Genomic DNA, 17156 nt, shown 5'->3' with positions numbered 1-17156 from the left:
TAGACGACCGAGTACATAAATTTCATGGGCAACGGATTGCTTCAGTCCATAAAACATCCATTCATAAAAGTTCTTATTCTGCACATTTCGCACTCATGTTTGTTGCATTTATATGAACCAAACCCTACTGACCGTTGTTACATGTTGAAAGAAAAGTTTCTCGTGCATGGACACATCAAATTGTGATAATTTTAATAAATACTCGCTTTCTATCATGTGCCATGTGTCGTTATGAACTGATTCAGTTTGAAATATTTCTACTAAAAGTAAATCTTAATACCACAAACAGCCGGCGGGAAATCACAACACAAAATTACCGGAAACAAGGCGATTTGCATTTCATTGCAAGATGGTATGTCGCGAAGATTGTTGTTGAAGTTTCTTCCCAACATAAAAATCAAAGGGTATTTTCTATTCTAGAAAACCTTTCTAGGGGAAATACCCCGAAAATACGAGATTTCCTAAGGAAAACTACAATATTTCGCTGTATGATTAAAAAAAACCTTAGAAAAGGTATAACAATTTTTGTAAAAACAAATGGATTTTTTAGAAAAAAAATACAAATGCAAAAACACCAATGTAGTTTGGTCTGGTTCCTTCTCCTCTTGGCTTAACGACATAAGGTTAGGTCGGCCTTTTTTTGGCTAATTTTTACCACGTAGCTGCATAGTCAGTAGTTCCGGAACGGAACATAATTAAACGGAAGAATTCAAACGACTTTAAAATCATTTATAAAATATTTTTTTACTCAAACTCACACCTGCAAATAGAATTATACAAATTATTTTTTTAAGTTTCACCTTAATGGAAGGTATCGTTTCCATTGTGTGAGTAACCGGCAGCGCTACTATTGTTCCAACAGACATTAGAAGCTTGATTTACATTACAAAACATGGTAAAATTATATTTGAACATTTGAAGGATTCTACTTCTTCTATTTGAATATTCTACTATGATAATTAAAAGGAAGATAATAATTTTTCCACAAAAAAAAGAGTTAAAAAACAAAAATCGCCTAACCAATAACCATTCACATAAAATAGTTACCAATTGTTTAAAATAATATCCTTCAGCGAAGGGCGTCCAAGGTTGGTTTTTATACAATTTTACGATAAAACTAATGCAAATATCAAGATATTTGTGTTTTTTTCCTCTATCGATCATCGGTATAACTTTTACTACAGCCCATTTAAACAATGCACCGACATTTGCACAAACTTTCGGTGCAAAATATTTGCTCCAATCGATTAGACAACAAGCGCCGAAAAGGTTTTGGCTGTTATCAAAGAGCAATAAAAACTATTACCATCTTATTCTTGCTCAACCGTGCGAAACGGCCCGGTAGTTATTAATTAATTTGTTTCAACCTCTCCCTACCCCCCCCAACACAGGCCGTTGTATCCAGCAAAGGGTACGCACACAAACACACGAATGGCGAATGGCCACATTCGGTGTGTTCAGCCTTCCCCCCCCCCCCCCCCCCCCCCCCCCTGTGTTCGGAACTACCCCGTTTTACAAGAAACTTAGGACGAGAACGAGTTTTAATCACTTTATTCGCAGCAATGTCGGTTGCGACAACCGAGGGAAGAGCAAGAAGCATACCTTGGGGAAGGGTTTTAGAAAAACCTCACAGGTTTTGGAAGGGAGAGGCCAGGAGGGGGGTTGTGTTGTGGAAGAAAAGTTTCCCGATTGCACGACTAAAAGCACCATACCGTAGCGATAATGCGGTTCGCTTTGCTCTCCCATTACGGTACGCAAAGCAGGAAGGAACAACGGATGACCTAAGATTAGGACCGTGGCGAAATTAAGCGGCAAGGATGTTTTTGGGGTATGCTCACTTACCACACTACTAGCATAAGCTGCTAAATATATCGTTGCTTGTGTCGGTGTGCGTGTGTGTGTTTTGGTTCTAATAGTTTCGAGGATTATAATCAGATAGGGAATGTGAAGTACTTAGGTGTGGAAGCGACCGCTTTGGTGACGGTGGTGGCATTCGCCCTTTTTCGCGTGGCGCTACACGCAATGGTTCTGTGTGTGTGTGTGCGCGTGTGGTTCAATTTCATGGTAAAGCTTGACTTGCGGTTTCTCCATCATATGTTCATTTTGAATGAAAATGGGATAAATTATTTGCACTACGGGTAATGCCGGTCCGGATTGGTGGGGTCCAACGCTAGGCAAGGGTTGGACCCCCCTAGACCGGCGGGCTTATGCATTATACGTTAATTAAACTTTGTAAGAGTCTTAATAATTATCACTTAACGTGTGGGTTGTTGTGGTTTGGTGTGCGGTTTTTTTTTGTCGTTCCCTTATTTTTACCGAAAGAGTGACAGAGAGCAACACTTCAAACCTGGGAAAGAGGCATCAAAGCATTTTCTGAACTATCAAGTAAGATAAACACAGTCGCACGCACCGTGCCACTTGCCGCCCGAGTGCCCGCGTGCGTTTCTCCTGCAAAAGTTACACGTGTGTGTGGGATGTGCCCCTTCGTCATCAACATTATTATCGTTCCATTCGCAACCCACGAGATGGCACCGAAATGGCAATCATTAACATCGGTTAAATGCAGATATTGCCACACTTACCCGCAGCGTGTATCCCTGGCGGTGGTGCCATACCATCGACCAGGCGCCTCCATCAACAGGCGGCGATGAAACTTTTGCCAAAGCTTTTCGTGGATGATTAAGAACGAAATTCGGCTTCGCATGCTGGAAGATGGATTTATTTCTTTGGTCCAACTCGCCGTGGTCTTTGTTGTCGTGAAGGAAACGGCACACTAGTCAAACAATTAAATTAGAGTGTTTGCCCTCAATCCCCAAAACATTTGATCGGTCAACTGTGTGGTTTTGGGGTGGTTCCGTTTTGAATATTCATGAGCCACTGGTAGCAGCCATGTCGATGCATCGCATTGGTAAGCAAAACAAAAAAGAAAAAAAAGATAGAGATTTGCGCACTATGTACACAAAGAGCGATAGAGAGAGAGAGAGACAGCAATGAGATGAAAAATACCAAAGACAAATGTCTCAAAGTAGTAACACTTTAATGTGTCCTGTTCGTGTTTCTTTTAATGTTTATTTTTGGTTTTTGAAATAATGGCCGAGCCGAATATTTTGATGTTGCTAAATGCAAATTTTCATCATTAATTGATTGATTCTATTACAATATAAATGATCAGTTCGAATCACCTTATCAGTAATTTGTAAAATCCCATTAACCCATAAGATATTTTACCATTTTTTTTGTATAAGTATGAATAAGTATTAGCACGAAAGTTCTTCATGCCACCAAATGTAAGATGATAATAAAACAAATCCTTTGATCTGCTGATTTTCTACAAGCTTCCCCGGACGTGTGTGCGAGCGTACGATCGTATTGCCATGGCACCCTATAACGTGAGCCAATCTTTGTTTAAATCTAAGCCTATTTTCAATCCACTTCACCGTGTCCCGGTGAACACGACACATAAAACATTTTCTCTAGACGGTTGTCTTGAGGCTGAGACAACCACCCGGTTCCGGTGGTACCCCCTGCGAGAAAGTAGTAGGTAAGCCACGAGCTGCTAAAGATGACAAATATACAAAAAACTTAATCCATCACCGACACAGAACAGACGTCCACGATGGGGTCTTTTTTTTTTTTTGAAAGGGAGGAAGGCACATGTGGAGCCACTGCCGTTAGCCCACTTTCTTGCCCGTTGGTGATCTTTTGTTATGCTTTTGTAGCTGCAATATCCTCCCCCATTGGTAACGTGCGGGATCGAATTCAAAGCTCAGATTTATGACGTTATTTCCACGGTGATCTAAAAATTATATCCACCAGGGATTGGTACGCTCGAATAGCCCTCCCCCGGGTAGGAGGATGTGTTTCACCGGGCACAAATGGGCCAAGGACTAGCTTTCGACAGCCGAAAGCGCTGCCTTGGGGTTACATTCTGGAAGCAAGAACAAACCAAAAACAAAAAAAAAAAGAAACGACAAAAAAGCACAAACCCGAACAGCTCGGTGTCTCTTTCCCTTGTGGCTCGATATGCAACATTAAATGTCTTATTTACTATGACGCGTTTTGTAGTCGGGTGTAGGAATGAATATGTAATGGAGGCGCCCGGTACTTTTGAAATATTCTTTCCCAAAGCGAAATAAAAACACATTTTTTTTACTTTTTTCCATTTTTTACATTGAGATTGTAGGCAAATATGTAACAAATCATGAACCTAATTATCATAACGTACGATAAGAATAAATGATTGGTTAAAATGAAGCTATGTAATTTAAAATGTAATTTTTCCGTTTAAAATTTTTGGTTGAAGTTAATGAGGCATGGTGGTATGTTTAAAATGTACCCTAATAGATTTAATAGAAAAGATGTTTTTTGTTTGTCATTAACCTATACAACGTTTTTTTTTTATTTTACTTTAGGACTGTAATGTGTAATTTTTTATTAGCTTATCACGCTTACATTCCGGCGAATTATTTTCGCATTCTATGTCTAACACACACACACACACACGTATAAACAGCCGTAGGTGTTATTAGCAGCGGGACATACAGCGAAATCAATCATCAAACGTACCACCAGTAATGATTTGTTGATCCGTAGTAGCTTTTCGTAGCATCGTACCATCTGGGGCCAACGCAGCCTAGACGGCATAGTAAAGCTGACTCACTATTACTACTAGCCCAGCAATATCATCATCATTGATGGGGTCATCCGTGACGGGGATTGTTCTACTCAGGCACACTCAGGCCATACCGTTCCCTTCTCGCTTGCACCTACTATCGGTCCATCACTATGTTTTGGGGAGACGTATCTAGCTCCAAACGTGCTTTGATCGTTAAGGGATGCGCACGCGTGACGCGCCCCGATGAGAAAGCTAAAGGATGCTGTGAGCAGTCCGTGCAAGAGTGAGCGAGAAGGAAGCAGCTAATAGGAAGCTCTGAGGTTTGCTCTGAGCATCGAACGGATATTTAGGAGAAGCAACCCCAAAATGGAATGTATTGTAGTAACATCAAAAAGGTTGCTCCCTGGGATGCTGGATGCTGGGAGTGGTGTCATGATGTAGTAATAAAAGCCTGTCCTGTTGTAGCTTTTAATTCTCCCAACTCTCGCTTGCGAATCTACCAGCAAGAAGCAAGAAGCGATTGTTTTGTCACTTTCTTTCCCCTTCGTACCTTCGGCGAACGAATGGCTCCAATCCGAGAGTGATTGGTGGCATCTGAGCAGGAGCAAAGTGTTCCGAAAGTGTGTTGCAAAATGCACAACAGTTCGCAACACGGACCAAGTTGTCAGTCCCGGACGAGACTTGTAACGGTGAACTCCCGCTGCGTGTGATTCGGCCACAGTATATACGGTGTATGTTGTTCCCCTTTTTTTTGTTGGCTTCCATCTTACCCGGGATGCTGGTGTGTCCCTTGGCAGTGCCAGGAGACGGATCTTCGCCAGCAGGTCCGAATTGAAACGGGTTCAGTGTTCTGTGGGTGCTACTACGTGGTCCGACGTTACTCCTCAATTCTTAATGTGCGACGAGCAGGTGATGCTTGAGCGGGTAAGCAAGCAGGCAAGCAGTTGTGAATACGGGCCCAGATTTTTGGTCAACGAGGTACATCTGTCGACGTTTGGTGTGGCCTGGAGCTGTACGGTGAGCAATTAGCCATTTACACAGTGCAGGGAGTTGGGAGCATGTGGGCTGCCAGCTTACACAGCTGTGGATAGTTGTCTTTGAACGCGCGTACGCAAACGCGTAAGGAATTTCTTTGCGGTGGATTTTGAGGAATGATATCATTCGTAGAAGAAGTTAATAGGTGCCAGGCATTGGTGAAATCTAACTCAAATCGTATGTATGGCGAAGCTTTGATTTGACGTAAATATTAAAACAATACAATGGGATTCCATCGGGACAAGCAACGAGTGACCGAACACATCAAGTTAGCAGTGAAGTTGTTGAGCTTGAGCGATAGTGAAGAGCGTGACAGTATGGTTGACTGCGGTTACAGTGCTGGATGCGGGTGTGTATTGTGAGATGTGTGAGCTGATCAATAAAACTTGACAGGATGGCTTTAATCTGTCAACAGCATCTAATTACTGCCCGTATGATGGTAAGCTTCGAGAAAAAGGCAACGAATTGAAAAGAAAAAAAAAACACAACAGTAGAAATGTGTCCTTACGAAACAGTGTCAAACAATGGAAGTGTCCTGTGCAAAACCATCGACGTGTTTGTGTGTCTGTTGCGATAACTTTTCATAACTGTCAATAATGAAAATAACCGGGACCGTAAATTGAATTTTACAATTGCTTACATTCGTTGGCATCCGTGTTTGGGAGCGTGTCTGTACGAGGAAGGTAAAGACATATGAGTGAAACTTTTTGTTTCGTTGTTCTAGTGCTTTATTTAATCTTTAGCAGATTCATTCTACCTTGACCTCAATTCGGTTAACCTTTTTGAGTGTGTGTCGAGACTGGTTTCGCATCGATGTGGACGAGTTTGTGGCCATTTCGTTCCGGTTTGACTTTCAACCATTTCGGCTTCTGTCGGTGGTTTTTCGGTTTCCATTTCTTGGTTCACTGACTTCATCTTCCCACTTGTGTCGTTGCGGCTACTAACCTGCATTGGACATCAGATGGTGAAGTTTAACTTTGGGTTTAATTCGTGGTTTGAAGTTAGTTTCAAATTTTTTGTTCTTTGTTTTGTGAAGCTTTGGAGTTGAAGATTCTTGTGAATCTTTAGAATGTGAGTTGGTAGATACAGGAATCATGCACCGAAGATGTTGTGATCGGACAAAATATTGTATCAAAATCCTTTCATTTATGTGTTGACCCATACACTTGAACGTACCGTCTTGGGATGTTTGCAATCGGAAAGTAATTTCGGGCTACTCTCAGCATCTCCCTCGCGTTTTGGTCGCTCAGCTGGTGACGCTGTTTTCTCTCCAAATTTTCTCACCTTCTTATCTCGCTAACTTCCATCTTTCTCCGTCTACTGTTGAGTGTTACTTTTCTACTCCGATGGTTGCCTAGGCTACACCGTGTTCTAGTATGTCCCCCGGCTTTTATACAAGTGTGCGTAGCTTTGGTGCTCAGTAATCCGACCATTCCTTGCACTGGTATGAGTAGCTCTTGGTACACCCACATTCACATACACGAACGTCCATACGGGAAGCTCCAAGAACTTCTTCGGCCCACCCAAGTCAGGGCCATAGTCCTGTGAATGTTACGAAATAATTACGATGAACTCATAACAATTTGTATCTCCATCGCTCGGGCACGGACTCTCTGATGTCTACGTTTTTGCAATGTAGTCGTAGTACTGTCGAAGATCGCAAGGGGACAACTGGTTATATGAGGATGTAATTTTTTTTTTCGTCGGGTTATCGCAGTCCATCTCTCAGCAGCCGCTTAAAAGTTCACCCCAAGATCGTTCCGAGCAAGTGGCGGTGATGGATGGAAATGGCAATGCGAGATGTAAGGCTTTGGTTTAATGTATGATTTTTATCCTTCTTTTAACCAGTCGAAAAAAATATAAACCTCACAGCACCGTGGGGAGTTGCCTTCAGCAGTAATACGTAGTAGAAAGTTTTTCTCCAACATTTGACGTAATTGTGAGGTTGGTTCAATTTTGGTACAAGCATTTGGAGGAACGTTTTTTTTTCATTTGCTGGTTCGGAATCAATTTACCAGCGAATCGATAAATCACACTAAACCTCACTAACTCGAGCCACGCGTTCAAACGTCAGGTAGGATTTTCATTTCAGCTACACCCAATTTCTGTCAACTGATCTGGAACGAATCTTAAAAATAAGTGTAAGTGTTGCTTTTCTTTCCCCTTTCCGGGCAAGCAGTTTACTTAAGGCGCAAGAAAAAAAACCATCTCCAATCCGGAGTCGGAGTACAGCTTTGAGGATTTCGTTTTACCTGTAGGTTTTACACACCATGTTTACATAGCTATTTTGTTCAATACAAAGGAATTGCTTTTATCATTCTCATTGCAAAGCATTCACTTGGTGATGTTTTGCTTCCGGGTGTCAGTCACAAGATAAACAAGGTGTGGATTAAGCACTGTTCATTCACAAGAGTTTGTGACGATTTTTTTTAAAGAGCTTGAAATATACGACACAAAAAATATTATCCTTCCGGCTTTCTGACGTCTGTCATCGTTGGATGCTGCATTATCGATAAGGAATTGCTATCCATAAATCTACAATGTTGTTAATTAACATGTAGAAGTATAATGGAAGAATTATACTATTATGTTACAAGCTGTGATATATTCAGAGTCCAAGTTTACTTAAAACATAGCTATAAGATGTATACAACGTAACACTTGTTTAAATTTATGTTGTAAATATTCTCAATGAAGATGGCATGGGTTTGCTGAAAGTCAATGGTTCGACATCTGAGGCAATATTTTTCACCAAGATTAAAAAAGCTACTAAATTGCCAAACAAAAATGTGATCTACAACAACATCGATATTCCTTGGAAAAATTCGGTCAAATAATAATTAACAAAAGATTAACCTTCGAATTAAACAGCGAAGCTACTGTGGTAAAATATGAAAAATGTTTAAAATATTATACAGTTTCCTGCTCAGAAAATTGAAATTGAATTTTCAAAATAAGCTACTCCTTTATAAGGCGGCAATACGGCCAATTATAACATACGTCTCACCAGTATGGGTTGATTGGGCCAAATGTCACAAATTAATATTGCAAAGAATTCAAAACAAATATATCTATAATCTATTGTAGATGTTCCTCCTTGACTCGTCTATGCTTGCTTCACGAAAAATGTAAAAAAACCACTTTTAAAAGAGTATCTAATCAACATTCAAAACACATACACATACAAAATGCCAATCAAACTCCCTTGCAATGGTAGAGAAATTAATCTTTTAGCTGATTTTTTTTAATTCATAAGGAACGGTCTGGTCGTATTGCTAGCTGAGAAAGCTTCAAAACAAAACAAAAAATATAGCCAATTAAAACAACTTAATTAGGTTAGTTAAGCAGTTGCTAAGGCATAGTTAAAACCTATGTTTATTTATATTTTTTTAAGGTTTTTCTTCTTTTTTTTCTTTTGAACTTGTTGTTGGATTTTTTTTCTTTTTATTATTCATAATGCCTTCCAGGAAATCGCAAATCAACGAATCTTAAAGCTATTGTGTTTATTTTTTTTTTATTTTTTGAAAACGTGCTCAGGAATAAACTATTGCTAATAAACTAATACCGGAACACAGAAATCCGTAAAAATCTACATAACTCGATTTTTCGTGTATGTTGAATACCCTTTGGTTTTTAATTTGAATGGTATGCAGCGAACATACACTTTTCTTGTAATGAATTCTACTTTTAAATCGACTTTTTGAATGAAAATTTTAACAAAAATTTTGACAAATTTTTAAGATCGAATCAGAAGTCTTTATCAAACAAAATTTAGCTTATTTGCTTATTTTTTTTAATTTAAAGTAAAAACACATAGGAGTAGTTCAATGAAAAGGTCAGAGTTTTGATTTTGTTGAATCTCAAAAGAGTGAATAAAAGATTCAAAACCGCGAGGACTACCTGCATATAATTCTATTACATATAATCGGGGTGGTAATGTGGTATAGGTGGAAGGGTCATCGATATTACACGAAAGAACTAATACCAAATCCTAAGCAGACGGTAAGGAGGATGGATTCATCCATCCATTCCACGGGTATAGTGAGTTATTGAAAACCAGAAATGGGGCTAGCTATGACCAATTGAGTTTGTTCCAAAGTGTTCCAAAGTTTGTCCAAACTATAAAAATAGTTATAGAAAACAATATTTGATTTAATCTATTCATTGCATTGAAGCATTTAAAACTCTACATATTTAAGTATTTAAAAAACTAAATATAAAAATATGTAAGGAAACTATTTTCATCTTTGAATGTAGTTTCATAATTATGAGTCAATGCAATGGCAATTACAAGTAGCATTTTTCGTTCCTTGAGCAATTTTAGAACGCATTAAAGAAAATAGAAATTGTAGGCCTTAAAGCCAATGAATCGAGTTTCTAAAAAGAAGTAATTATTTTCCTTTCAGCAATAAATGTACTAAAGCGAGTACTGCGTTTCAAAAGGACATGACTAGCTTTACACATATTGCACCGTAACCAAGAACCGTTCCAAACTAGTCTCACCCAAACCGACTTGGAACAATATTGGGATGTAAGTCCATCCGGCAGAAGGAAAGAAGCAGCACCATCAGCATTCCTTCGGTTTCGGGGACAGGAAGGATCTTCCAATTGGTTTCGGAGAAGTTGCTAATGGATTTCGACCATCGGCTAAAGATTCTATCGAAAACAGCCTTCCCGAGTCTGGGCTGTGCCGAAGAAAATGGGAATGATTTAGTTTTTTTTTCTTCTTTCTTTTGTTGGTTGTTGAGTGTGCCATTCACCTTTTTCTTCGCCCCCCCGGTTCCCTTCCCCTACAAAGGGTGGCCCCTTTCCGCTCCACCGGCGGCTGCTTGCGTTGGTTCATCAAATCGGGGTTTCTTTCCCAACCAAATCCGGTATCGTGATTCGAACGCTTCGCACAAAAAAAAAGCTTCGTCCACATCGGGAATGGGTCAGGGATGCGGGATGGCAATCCAAAGAAAACGCAAAACGGAGGGTGTTGAATGCGACAACTGGAGAGACTACAGACATTGAAGAAAGCGTCGGGAAGGTGTTGAAAAGAAATGAAGGTCGAAAGTAATGAAAAGAGCGATAGAAAAGCGAACAGCAAAGGGAAGGAAGTTGGGTTATTTGGATGCTTTCCTATTTTTATGGTTCCATTCTTTTCGTACTTGTTTTTTGTGCATTCTGTGTACGTGTCCGTGCGTGTGTGTGTGTATGTTTTGCGCTTATTTATTAGACCAAAATGATGCGAACGAAGCAAGGGACCTGTCCCATTATTAAAAACGGACTGGGTTGGGTCATTCGTAGGTGGTTTTTTACGATTTCGAACAGTCTTGTGTCATACCTAGCATTGGTTACCTTGTTCAGGATCCTCCAACACCTGCCAGAGTGATTCCGTAAAAAGCATTTTGTCCATTTTTTTAAGTCGTCTACTGTGGACATCCGCAGATGATGCTACACTAAGATAATGTAGAACCGCGCACGGGTAGCTGTCCCATGATTTACCTCTTTAGTTTTTTTTAATGTTAGATTATTATAACAAAAAATAAAACTATGGCCTAGAAAAGTGCGTCCAGTGGCCGGAAAAGCTAGGTCCATTGAAACGGAAATTGTTATGTTGTTCAGCCAACGACTATTTCATTGTGGTGCAGAATCTTCACTGTTCCGCTTGCCCACGTCCGTTTTATTTTCCAACCCTTGGCGTTTTATGGTTTTTTACTTTTTTTCTCCCTCCTACTTTCATCCATTTCCAAAGAAGCTTTACAACCAAGAATGGAGGTTTTTTAATCTTCCTTGCCCCGGTATCCATCCGCATGTACCGGCATGTCCTTTTTAATGTCGGGCGTAGGCGTTCCATTCGTGCGTGTGTATGCATGTTGCATGTTCTGGAAAGTGTTTGTGAGATAAAAGATTATTCCGCTTCGTTCCTCCCGAAGGACCGACGGAAGACAGTTGGCGAAAGATTTGGGTGCGATTTTTGTGTGGGTTTTTTTTTGCATCTCTCCTTTAACTCAACATTTTGCCACCCAACGTTTTGTTTCAACGCGTCAACAACAAAGGACAATCTGATTGAAGTGGTACCAATCGCTAAGACTTCACACCCTTTGCAGTCCACGTGCACTGTTGCACCATCACTAGCGCGTGTGCGTCTGCCTTCGAATCAAGCGAAGGACGATTTAATGATGAAGGAATTTTAATTTAACTGAAAGCTTCCGATTGGCAACCGTGTTTTTCGTGTTTTCCGGTTTTGCAAAAAAGAAACTAAGATTTTTTCTTTCTTCGATTGAATCCTAAAATCGATCCAAACGAACTAGGATATGTTTCCATGGCTTCGGCTTTTCAACGATGGAAGCGATTTTCGGAGCACACCTGTGTGCGCACTTTAGCTTAACTGCTCTTTCGATTAGGGTTTTGCTAGGGCACTGAAAAGATGTAGATAAAATCAATCAACTCCAATACACACCAGCACAGCGGTACGCAACGGTCTGTTAGTTGTCGTTAGAAACCGTACCTTAAATTCTGGATAGCTTCATGCTTCCCTTTTTAGCTGATTTCCCTCTCAACAAAAAAGAAGAAAAAAAGGAAAAAAAAAACATTCCTCAATGATCGATGCACTTTACGATGTAGCAGCTTGCGAAACCTTTGCCGTTGTGCATTTTACCGTACGGGGGGACGCTGAGAAGTACTCGTTTAAATAGAATAAACATTTTTGCAGTTACCATTTTTAGCATCTCTATTTAAAGCTCACCGGCGGTAGCTATCCTTGTTGGATGCTTTTCCGTATTCTTCAAGCTCCCTTTTTGTGTAAGATTAAGTGAGGCTTATCACAGATGCAATCGTGCAGTAAACGGAGTGCGAAATGAACAACCCAACTTTAAACTGTGGTTTATATTCATTGAATTATATTGGGTGTGGTTTTGAAATCGATGAATACGATTAGTGTTGCTCAGAAAAAAGAATCTACAGAAACGCTGACAGATTTAATAGCTGGGACCATACGATTTGCAGTAGAAAGATAACAGCGACTGATAGAGGGTTTTGAAGAATTTTTGCTTATTTTCATGACCGTTAATTTTCAATACCGTTAATTCATTAAGTTCAAGCTTAGCACATTTAGTGTGATTGTAACAAATGAACGAAATAATATACTTTTTCGATGTGTCAAATATGAGAAAGTATGTATGTTACCTTTGCCAAAAAAGTAAATTTTCATATTGAAACATATCAACGTTGTTTTATTGATTTGTTCTTCTTACTTCTTTTTTGCTTCCGCTGAACTCAAACACATCTAGAGTTCACAAAATTAGAAATTCGATTGGTTCGTGGAGGTCATCCCATTTGCTTGAATTTTAAAAGAAAGTCACCCGAGCATTGGTGTGTGAAGCCAGTGGAAACGCACAAAGCATCGTCCAAAAAAGTACGACTGTTTAGGTTTGTTAAATTTTTGCTCCAACGAAACAAAAGGAAAAAGGGAAAACTCTCATGACACACAAAAAAAAACCAACCCGACAGAATGGAAGTAAAAAAAAGTCACTGTGGAGAACAGAGAAATTTTACATGGTCAATGGTAGGGATTGAATTTATTTTGTATCCATTTTTCATCGTGCTGGTTTCTTTCTTTTATTTTTGTTGTTCAGCTTCTGGGTTCGGGAAGCTTTTGATGCTTCTGTTAGCCTGAAAGTAAAATATGGGCAGCTCCGGGGGTGAATTTTAGAATTGGCGACCACGAGGGACTGCTTGAAGTAATGCGAAGATAACTGAAAGCAAGACGACAGACTTCAACAATGGTAGCATTAACGCGAATGCCTACGGTATCTACATAATGGACAACACATAAAGCATAAGAAGAAAGGCCCCCCGATTACATTCGGGGAGCATTTTTGCATAACAAAGCAAGCAGCGGGAACATTTTTCCCGCTGTTTCTCTAGCTGTGGATCCGGTTTATATTGTTGTACTTGGTTCCGTATGAAGTGTAACAGAGAAGTGTGTTTTTGTATGCAGAGTAATACGCTGTCAAATGTAAAGGCTTATCAAACGGCATCCATTCCCAAACCTGCTTCGGCACATATCTTCGCCTTCAGCCAGGCACCAGAAGGATGCTATTGTAAGCAGCAAAAGGGAAATTACAAAATGGAAATATTGAACCCTTTCTTGAGGTCATCCCTTGCAATGCTTTCGTCTTTGGTCAGAGTGCGTCTTTCCCTTGCTTCACAGGAAGATGCTTTTGTGCGTTGTGAAGGTAGTAGAATAGAGAAAGAGTTACCAAAGAATCGTAAAGTAACCGTGGCGGAGTATGAGTGTGAGTATGCCAGATGATATTTTGCATTAGTGGCCAAAAGCCGGCGTCTGAATTCAAAAAAAGGTACACGCGGAAAGCTTGCGATTTTAATCATACTTTATACGCCTTATACTCCAAAGAAGGCTTTTAATGATAAGCGGAATGAAAGTAGTTTACTGTTTTTGAACTTGCCAAGGGACTTTGTAGTACAAAAATGCTATCAGATTTTTAATTTGATTTTAATCGAAAACGAATGGATTTAATCAAGGTTATAGTCCGGGGTACATAGATTACTACTTTACGGGTATGAGTCGTGGACTATGCTAACGGAAGCACATGCACTTATCATTTTCGAACGCCGGGTACTAAGGGTTATCCTTGGCGTTGTGTGCGATCAGGGCGTGTGGAGAAGGATAATGCTCAACCCGGAGCAGGCCAAGAAGATGGAGAAGAAATTGATTACAACATTCGCATTGTTACAAGTATCTATTTAAGTAAATGAATTATTGAATTATGAAGTTATAATGTTCTGAGAGTTCTTCTTGATTTTGGTGTAGTCTCAATTACCCTTCAGCGCACACCAGGCTAAATATACTGCGGAGTATTTTCCTCTCGAATGTGCTTACGAGGCATTCGTCAGTTTTAAGAGAGTCCATGTTTTTGAGGCTCATAGGAGTCTTCTTCTTCTTCTATAAAGAACTATAAAGGTATTAGAACTATAAAGGATTCATAGAACCGCAGCTTCAAACCTCGAGATAGGCGTTTGGAGAATAGAAGTTTAGTAATCCTCGTGCTGTAAAATAACGGTTACCTCAATTAGTTCAAAAATTGATAATTTCGACAAGCAAATCATGATATGAATGACTTCAAAGGTGTGAGCCTCTATTTGGTGATAATTCCTGCATAAATCGGCCTTTAGTAACAGGGTCAATCGTCGGCTCAGTTCGCGTCTCTGGCAAGCCTTTATAATGTAGAAGAACCATCAAGAATTGACGTCCATGTCATCATGGTAGAATTTAGATCGACTTTTATAAGATTGTCCATAACTAAACCTCAATGTGCTGTATATATAAGTAAATTATACCATCAATAATCTCTGTTACGATTAAGTAAAGTATTTCCTGTTTTATGTAGAATTTAAAATTTAAACAATGTTATACTACAAGAATTTTTCTAGAGTATGTGTATCCACTGGCATTGTATACTTCATCTTGCGGAGGACACATGACAGTCTCGAATCTGAAATATTAACCACTAGATTGGAACACAGGTTTTTAAAAATAGATTTTACATATAATCATTTCCATCCAGTAAGAAGTTATATTCCTCAAAAGAATTCCGAATTAGTAATATTATAGATATTGAATAGTGTAGTTAACGAATTCAGAAATAACAATTCACAATAATTACGTGTTCTGTCATAAGAAACCACGTGACCGAGAATTGCACTAGTTTAGCCTTTGTACAGACTGAAACTCAGCCGACTTGAGCGAATTACGTTATGAAGTCAATATTGCAGCTCTCCAAAAAATGCTCACTTGCCAAAGCGTATTAATTACGTTCGGTCCATCATAATCTAATCAAATCACTAACACAAGTCAGTCGCATGCATTGCTCTTTTGTTGCATTAACTCTACCGTAGCTCCTGTGGCGCGAAGCTTCATGTAAATTATTCCAACCGTGCCACTTGCAGTAAAATCTCAACCACAACTCTTTGATGTTCGTACCGACGGAACAGTTGTGAAACATGAGGCAAGATAGTTTGACTAATAGACCGAACCAGCAGCCTCATGTACTATGCACCGACTACAGCAAGATACGTCCCAGAACGGAAGTTACGATAAAACTCCAAGGCTTACGGCACCGGTTCGAAGACCGAAACGAAGCATGAAGACTGGGCTGTCTGAGGCAGCAAGATGGGTGTATTGGTCGACCGACAACCATTCTCTCGGTACCGGGTCGACGGCTCATTTCAATAATTCGATAAATCATCAACCATCCCCATCCGGATGCGTGCACTTGTACATCCGTACCGCTTGGTGTGCTTCCGGAGGTGCTATGGGCAGGTTCTGGCAGGCAGCTAAGTTTCTGCACGCCCGGTTTTGTCGGTGGTATCTTCTCATTTCGGTTGCGTCTACATTTTTCATGAGCACAGTGCATAGTTTAAATATTCATCTTCTACTTGTTGGCCTAATGACGGTAGTCGAATGGACTCTAGGTCCGGTACTCGGTGTGTATGTGTATGTGTGCCGTAAATGTGTACGATACTCCGGTTTAGCAACAGTACCACCGTTGATGTTTCACTAGACGCTGATAATGATGGCGATGATGGTGATGAGCGTAGGAACTGCGAGGCCTAACGATCGCCCATCCGTATGATGGAGTCGATGTGCTACAGTACCAACAAAATGGAGCACTTTGGTGGGCTTTGGAATGTGACCGCTTTTCTCCGAATTCCGTAATAAGCACGGTTTGTGTTCTTGCGTCAACAAAAGTATATTATTTAATCTAGTACGGTATTGAAAAAAGATCCTCTCTTGTAACTTTCCTAGCAATACGGCCTTGCTATCCTAAATGCATTTAAATAATAAATCTTTAGATTTATATTTCCTACAGTTTTTCAGTCATTTTACAAACAAATTGAAACGCTTTCGGACCTTTCTCATGTAAAAACGACCGGGAAATAAAGACCAATTTGTGGCTTCCTTCCTTATAGAAGTCGAACGAAATTTTGAGTCATTTTCTTCACAACAACATTCTTTAAAGAAATCTATAAATAAATACGAGTTACGATTCAACCGATGGTTAGCAAGTGATTGAAGTATCTTACTGTGGAATATGATTTATTTCGCGAGTTATCCACTGTAACATGAGTAAAATTTATTTTCAAAGCAATTTGTATTCTATCTTCGCACATGTTTTATCCTAAATAAATAATACCAAAGCAGCAAAACCGCATTGCTACACTGGAAACGGCTTGCGGGGACAAATTTCAACCGGCACTGAGAAACTTCCAACCACAAAAAAGGAAGATACAAATAAATTCAACGGTTTGGTTCAGGGACCCGTTTTCTCATATATCCAACAATCACTGGTATAATCCACCGCAACCCCACCGGCTAATATCGACAAAAACTTGTTTCTGTTTATTATTTGTTGAACTGAGCTTTGTGTACATTTTCCAATGTGTTTTCCTATTTGTGCACAAAACACCGTAGAAAGGGGAAAAGTATATGTGGCGTCAC

General features: G+C 39.8%; 1 protein-coding gene across 5 annotated transcripts in view; it reads left to right on the top strand.

Moving 5' to 3' along the window:
* The first annotated feature begins 5106 nt into the window (after positions 1-5106).
* Positions 5107-17156, top strand: part of LOC125769616 (muscarinic acetylcholine receptor DM1) — an 81940-nt gene continuing 69890 nt past the window's right edge. For 2 of the 5 annotated variants that reach the window (XM_049438411.1, XM_049438407.1), the window contains exon 1: positions 5107-6089. The gene's annotated coding sequence lies outside the window, so the exon portion shown is untranslated. The remainder of the gene's footprint in view (positions 6090-17156) is intronic. The other 3 variants (XM_049438409.1, XM_049438408.1, XM_049438410.1) reach the window with 3 other exon arrangements.

This window comes from Anopheles funestus, chromosome 3RL (genome assembly GCF_943734845.2).
Source record: "Anopheles funestus chromosome 3RL, idAnoFuneDA-416_04, whole genome shotgun sequence".
NCBI lineage: Eukaryota > Metazoa > Arthropoda > Insecta > Diptera > Culicidae > Anopheles > Anopheles funestus.
Note: the sequence above shows the minus strand (reverse complement) of the source record. Positions and strands in the feature narration are given on the sequence as shown.